An 8199-nucleotide genomic window follows, 5' to 3' on the forward strand; every position below is an offset into this window, starting at 1 on the left:
GTTTTGGACACAGCCATACTAATCATGTATTTAACAAACTCCTCCCACAAAAGTCAAACAGACCAAACATGTCTTTAACAAACTCCTCCCACAAAAGTCAAACAGACCAGTCATGTATTTAACAAACTCCTCCCACAATCCTGCGGCTGTGGCGGAGTGGTTAGGTGAGTTGTCCTGGAACTGGAAGGTCGCTGGTTCGATCCCCCGTCCAGCCGTCTCAGTCGTTGTGTCCTTGGGCAAGACACTTCACCCACCTTGCCTACTGATGGTGGTCAGAGGGTCCGGTGGCGCCGATGGGCAGCCCCACCTCTGTCAGTGCGCCCCAGGGCAGCTGTGGCTACAGTGTAGTTTGCCATCATCAGTGTGTGAATGGGTGAATGTCTGTTAGTGTAAAGCGCTTTGGGATCCGGAGGGACTTGAAAAGCGCTCTAGAAGTTCAGTACCATTTACCATTTACCACAAAAGTCAAACAGACCAATCATGTATTTAACAAACTCCTCCCACAAAAGTCAAACAGACCAATTACATATTTAATAAACTCCTCCCACAAAAGTCAAACAGACCAATCATGTATTTAACAAACTCCTCCCACAAAAGTCAAACAGACCAGTCATGTCTTTAACAAACTCCTCCCACAAAAGTCAAACAGACCAATCATGTCTTTAACAAACTCCTCCCACAAAAGTCAAACAGCCCAATCATGTCTTTAACAAACTCCTCCCACAAAAGTCAAACAGACCAGTCATGTCTTTAACAAACTCTGCCCATAAAAGTCAAACAGACCAGTCATGTCTTTGAGAAACTCCAGAGTTGCAGAGTTGTAAAGTAACTGTTGTTGAGTTACTGTACTTAAGAAGTATTTGTATTTCATGACTTATATTATTACATTTGGCCGCAGCCCTCAGATAGATTTTCATTTTGGGGAAAAGCTTTGTGCAGCCTTGATATATGTATATAAACTGAAACAGCTGGACTAGTGCATCCTAAATTTAACATCCATTCATTCTTTTAATACAACAGTCATTTCTGCAGTTTTTGGGGAGGTCACCTCATAATAAATGTCCTTACAGAAAATCTAACTGCTCATTTTAAATCTATACCTTTTACTTTTAATACTTAAGTACAAAAATATCAGATACTTAAGACTTTTACTCAAGTAATATTCCTAAAGGGGACTTTAACTTTTACCAAAGAAATTTTCTGGTAAGATACTTGTACTTTTACTCAACTGTGCGGTACTTTATACAAACTGTACATTTGTAAATTTACTATTAAAATCTGTGTAGTTTATTTGTTTATGTTACTGGTTTAAGTTTTTTAAAGGTTGTGTAAGTTCAGTCAAACCCAGCATATTTAGGGAGACTGATATTTCCGGCTCTGTCCGGATCATTAAGCCAGCCGCTGAAGTATGTTCAACATTTGTTTGTGTGTCACAAAACAAATGCTGGAGTCAGACTTTTTGTATTTATTATTTTATTTTCCTGGTGCACTCGGCGTTAATTCGGTCTAACGAAAGCGCTCATTAGTTCTAATAAATCGTGTGGCTCAGCCTCGTTCCACTGGAGCCTGACCTTTTCTCCGTGCGCGGCCCGGAAAAATCTCCTGCTAGGATTTTCACCGTTTGATGCCTCGGTTAATTGGTGATGATTTGAGCTGCTTCTTCTGCTTTTGTTGCCGCTCGAATTCAGCATGGAGCTAATGGCAAATGTCACCGTGAACTGGCTGCTGCATTATTTGGGAGAGCGTGTAATTTGTGTTTCTGTTCCTCCCAGACGATGTAAAACAGACCTTCGGAAGGCTCATTAATGTGCGAGGAAGAAGAAGAAGAAGAAGGAGGTGGTGGTGGTGGTGGTGGTGGGGGATCCTTGAAAGCAGGCGATGCAACTGTCGCGGACGCGTCGGAAACAACAGGATTACTTCGACCTCGCTAGCTCTCGTCATTAGCTTTGGTCCTGATCGTCTCCAAGGCTGCTAATGAACGACAGGAAGTCGCGGCACAAAAGATCGGCCCGCCCAAGATTAGACGGCAACCAGGCGAACGGGATCTAATTAAACGCGTCCACCTCAAACCGCACGGCGTTCGGCTGAAAGGTCAAGAGACGTCCCCCAGAACCGGAGCCCCCCGGACCTCTTTTGGACCCGAGTTAACAGCAGCGACAGAGAAAACTTTGCTCTGAGCATTTTTATTTATTTATTTTTTTACAGAAGCAGCAGTTTGTGTGACAAACGCAGCTTGATGTTTTAGTTGATTAATTCAAAGGTCACCGTTTAAAGCTCCGTAGTTTTAATGAACATGTCAGAGCTTTATGATGATGATGATGATGATGATGATGATGTGTAAAATCCTGCTGTAACACGTTCGGCTGCAGTCGGCCGCCATGTGTTTGAGACACACAATAAAGAAAGATTTCTTTGTTTCTGAGTTCTAAAATTAAAGTTGAAAAAGTTTTTCCAGATTGAAGGAAAGTTTAAATTCTGAGAAGAGAAGACAACTATTCTCCTCAGCAGGTTGTATTTAAGTATAGTTCAGTTTAGTTTAGCCTTTTCTAACATTAATCCTTCTGATAATTATATTTTCTAATTGACATTTAGCTGCTTAGGTAGATGTTGTTGCTTTTAGCTTATTTTGCCAATTTTAGCCTACCATTTGCTATCAATAACTAACTTTTGTGTACTTTTAGTCAGTTTTTGATACTTTTAGCTAGACTTTGCTCAGTTAGGTAGCTTTTTGCTACAGTTAGCCTTCTGTTACTTTTAGCTTGTTGTTATCCTTATGTTAATTTTAAGTTTGAACTGGTGTTTTGCTACATTTAGCTAATTGTGGCTACTTTCAGCTTGCCATTTGCCTATTTTATTTACTGTCATTAGTTAGCTTTTGTATAATTTTAGTCAATTTATGCTAGTTTTAGCTAACCTTTTGACCTTTTAGCTTTTAGCCTACCATTTACAATCATTTGTTAGCTTTTGTATACTTCCAGTCAATGCTAGTTTTAGCTAACCTTTTGAACTTTTAGCTTTTGGCCTAGCTTTTGCAATCATTTGTTAGCGTTTGGATATTTTTAGCCAGTTTTTGCTACTTTTAGCTAGACTTTTGCTACGTTAGGTAGCTTTTTGCTACAGTTAGCCTTCTGTTACTTTTAGCTTGTAGTTATCATTATGCTAATTTTAAGTTTGAACTAGTGTTTTGCTACTTTTAGCTAATTGTGGCTACTTTCAGCTTGCCATTTGCCTATTTTATTTGCTGTCATTAGTTAGCTTTTGTATACTTTTAGTCAATTTATGCTAGTTTTAGCTAAACTTTTGACCTTTTAGCTTTTAGCCTACCATTTACAATCATTTGTTAGCTTTCGGATCTTTTTAGCCAGTTTTTGTTACTTTTAGCTCGACTTTTGCTGCTTTAGGTAGCTTTTCACTACAGTTAGCCTTCTGTTACTTTTAGCTTGGAGTTATCCTTATGCTAATTTTAGTTTTGAACTGGCGTTTTGCTATTTTTAGCTAATTGTTGGTACTTTCAGCTTGCCATTTGCCTATTTTATTTGCTGTCGTTAGTTAGCTTTTGTATACTTTTAGTGATTTATGCTAGTTTTAACTAACATTTTGCTGATTTAAGCAGCTTTTTGCTATGGTTAGCCTTTTGTTACCTTTAGCTTGCAGTTAACCTTTTAGCAAGTTTTTGTTACTTTTAGCTTACCTTTTGCACCTTTTAGCTTTTAGCCTGCAATCTTTTGTTAGGTTTTGGGTATTTTTAGCCAGTTTTGCTACGTTTAGCTATCCTTTTGCCATTAGCTATGTTTATATGTGCAAAGTTCTTTGATGGGATTGAAATTTATTCTGATTAAATAATCAGAATGTATCGTTTACATGGACACAATCCGATCATGACTAGTGTTTACATGCACCAGGCTTTTATTCAGAATAGAAGCACAGACATGTGCAGTTGCTAACTTTCCCTAAAAAAAACATGGAAAAAAAGTTTTACTTTTGTCATGAACTTAAACAAACATCTTCTGAGCTCAGAATGGACCTGCAACAGGTTTTAACGATGGTGGAGACGTTAATGCACTCCCTGGTTCAGCTGCATGTGACACGCAGACTTTTATTTATTTATTTAATATTTTATTTTATTTAGTTATTTTTTGCAAAGCAGCGCAGGCTGTGCGTCTTCCTTTATTGAACGAGAGAACGGGAGGAAAAGTTCTGTCTGCTGCTCCTCCCTCTACAAAAGAGCAGAAGCCGCTGGATGAAAGTCGGCAGACATGAACAGTCAGGTCGGTTTTCTACAATCAGAATAAAATGATCAGATTAAGTGTTTACATGCACGCTGTTCGGATTATCAATCGGCATAAAACACCCCTCTCTTTCCGATTACAAATTCATTCGGATCGAGCTGAATCAGGACAGAATAATCCGAATGGGGTGTTTACATGACGGATTTTTATTCCGAATGGCCGTTTAATCCGATTACTTATGTCCATGTAAATGTAGCTAGTGTTATGCTGCGTTCCAGTTGTCCTCGGAGGTCGTAGCTTCGAGCCTCCCAGTTCTATTTTTCAACTGGAACGCCCCCTGAAGTCGTAGCTTCGAGTAGAGAGGTCGGCGCATCCAAACCATACCCGAGCAGCCCGAGCATGCGTTACATCATCATTTCAACATGGCTGCTGTGCGCATGTTTCTGTAAGCTAACGGCTAATGTTGAGCTGTAATCAAACGTACACAAGAACCATCCCCATTATTTAACAGACAGAAAGTAAGAAGAGAGGAGGCAGAATAAAAACAAGTGTTTAATGTGTATAGCGTACTAGCATGCTTGTCCGAGCTAACCGCTAACGTTGCTAGTCTTGCATGTAAACAAACGCGGCTTTGTTCTGTGTTGTTTATTTTACATTACGTCAGACGTACTTGTAGTGCTTTATAGTGATAGTTCAATATATGTTTTAACAATGTTTGTACATTCAAAATACCTCGTAGAGCACTATTATTGTACGTTTTATTGTTGCAGAGCAAAATAATAGAAACACTTTTTCCGATGTTTGAAACTGGAACGCTGTCAGCTCGGAACTGACGTCAGTCCGGCTTCAGGATTTCGAGTTCCGATACAACTGGAACACAGCATTAGTTGTCCCTTTGTTACTTTTACCTTGTTGCTATCCATTTGCTAATTTAGAGTTCTAACTGGTATGCTTGCTGCTTTTAGCTTGTTTTTGTTGCTTTTAGCTAGCCTTTTGCACATTTTAGCTTTTAGCATAACATTAGTTGGCTTTTGTCTACCTTTAGCCTTTTTTCTTTACTTTTAGCTAGCTTTTTGTTTTTACACAGCTTTTGGCTACTGTTATCAAACCTTTTACTACTGTTAGTTCTCTTTTTGTTTTTAGCTTATGGTTGTCCATTTGCTGAATTTATTTTGACAGATTTTTGCTACTTTTAGCTAAATTTGTGTGCTTTTAGCTAACTTTTTGACCCTTTTTTCTTTTAGCCAACCATTTATCATTTCTATTTAACAGTTGTATGCATTTAGCCATATTTTGCTACTTTCAGTTAGCCTTTTGCTTCTTTTAGCAAACATTTTTGCCTGTGTTAGTTGGCCTTTTGTTACTTTAAACTAATGTTTTTAATCATTTGTTTCTGACATTTTTCCACATTTAGCTTTGACACTTGTATATTTTAGGTAACTTTTCGTAACTTTTAACTTTTAGTTATCTTTATGCTTTTGCTTTAGCCAGTGTTCTGCTTCTTTTAGCTTTAGTAGCTCAGTTTCGGCGATCATTTATCACCCAGCGTTCTGTGTGTTTGCAGAAACGGTTTCTGTTTCTTTTGTTTTTCTGTATTTTCTACATTTTGACTCAAACACACACATTATTGTATCAGTGTGAGATTAAATGTCCTGAAACAAGCATCTGATAGTGTCACAATTTCCACTTATCAGTGTGCATTGCTTATTGTGATTCGTTTCCCATCCAAGTCATCTCAATTTTGCCATGCTTCTCCTCCTGCACACTTTGTCCTACAGCTGCCATTGTAATTTATATCTGTAAAGGTCCTGTGCCAAATGATTGCTATGCCTTTTGGTACCTGTACAGCTTGTAGTTTTTGAAATATTATTTTTTAAACTTTATTCCAAATTCATACAGTGGGAGTCAATGGGGCCTTGTAATGGTCCAATACTGCCCCCAGCTGTACTCAACTTGGTACTGCACCATAGTTTTTATATTTAATCTCAATAGTTCAGTGTTTACAATACTAAAATGATTATATTTTGATGTTTTACTATAATATTGTCTTAATACTGCTCGATTGTTGTAATATTATGTATTTTTGTGTCAATAATTTATTGGCAATGTGGCCTCTTTCTGCACACATACAAAGCAACCCCTGCCCCCACATTTTCCCACAGCTCCATTGGTCAAATGGTCTATGTCATGGGCTTTCATGTCGGAGATCAGGGTTCAAAACCCAGCTAATGCAACTTTAACAAAAAATATCTTCCAACTTCATATTGTCACACAATTACCTTAATTACAAACACCTGCTGACGTGACAGGCACAAGCTGGTGTAGAAAACATATTTGAACTTGGTCAAAGTTCATTCTGCAAAGCCATGCTGCAATGACATGTTACGTGGCAATGCACACTTGTTTTTACATCGTAAAAACCCAGGTCTAGTTTTATTTCATTTTATTCAAACCACCAGGCTGAGAAACAGTTTCTACCCTTCAGTCATCCGACTGCTGAACTCAAGCTGCACCTAATTCAGCTCATCTCATCTCTTTTAAATGATTTACACGTACACATTATTATTTTATTTTATTGCATTATTATTATTATTTATTTTGTGGATTCTTAATCTGGGACCTGAGTCCAAATTTTGTACCACAAACCAAATCTGGTATGACAAAAATAAACATCTTTGAATCCTTGATTAAACTCAGTCAGCTCAAGCCAACATTGTGCTCATCATGTTCTTATCTGTCCACTCATCTCTGAGCTTTTTCTCACAAACATGAAAAACAGCCGGCATCAGATTGAAGCTGTTTTACAGAAACACACCCGTGACTCTGTGTCCTCTCTGCTAATGTTGTCCTCCATGTCGGCAGATAAGGACTGATCATCGTGAGCTAAAAACCATCATAAAACTGATTATAGTTTGTTTTCAGCTAATGTGCATTGTGGGGGGAAAAATATGTCAACTAGAAAGATGAAGGGGACGAGGAGGGAGCGATAGGAAGAACCTTGATTAAAAGTAAGATGCACCGTGAATCAGAAAATATAAATCAGGAGTCAGCGTGGCAGCGAGTAAACAACGTCGTTACAGAGCATCATCACGCTTTAAGTCCTTCTCTCTTTTTATCCACCGCCAGCAGAGGTGGGGCGGAGCTACAGTGTCTGTACTGTTAGCAAAATATCTCATGAGTCACTGAATAAATCTGTAATAAACCTTCAGTAAGTAAAACCCTGGATCTGGAGATTATCATTTGGAGTCAGCCCGAAACAAGATGGCCGCCACTGCTGTGCGAACTTTGCAAACACAAAAATAACTCGGCTAGTTTTACAAATGTTGAGCAAAAATTTAGTGTGGTTGTAGCTGAGCTTCATATCCAACATTTTATTTGACTTTTTTGCATAAAATCTTGGCATTGACTGTTTTAGTTGGCTCTGTTAGCAAAAAAGAGGCTAACTGTGGCTAATTACACTTAGCCTACAGAAACAAAAAGTTAGCTTCGCTAATGCATTATACGCTAACTAAAAAAAAGCTTTACCAACATTAAACCACTAAACGTGTAAGCAAATTAGCAGAGGGTAACACTAAACAAATAATAATTAGCAGAAGTTAACAGTAACAGCTAACTGCTAAGATGCCTGTCTCAGTCTGTTAGTGGAAGCTAACGCTAAGGAAGTAAAAATTAGTGGAACTAACACTAATGGTGCTTTCACACCGAACGCAATTTCAGCGTCAGGAGCAGCAGGTTTACATGTAAAGTCTATGGTGGACGCACTGCAATCAGCGTCGGGAAGTGCTGCGGCGCCTCAAGCGCGATTAGAGCAGCGTGATTTGAACGATCTGAGCGTTCGACACGCTGAGGCGCAAATGGCTGAAGTTAGAAAATCTGAACTTTTGCAGCTCGACGCGCAGCATCAACCAATCAGAGAGACTCCACTGTGTGACGTAGTGACATATAGTGGTTTGCAAAAGTATTCATACCC

This window comes from Austrofundulus limnaeus, unplaced genomic scaffold, assembly GCF_001266775.1.
Source record: "Austrofundulus limnaeus strain Quisiro unplaced genomic scaffold, Austrofundulus_limnaeus-1.0 Scaffold117, whole genome shotgun sequence".
Taxonomy (NCBI): Eukaryota; Metazoa; Chordata; class Actinopteri; order Cyprinodontiformes; family Rivulidae; genus Austrofundulus; species Austrofundulus limnaeus.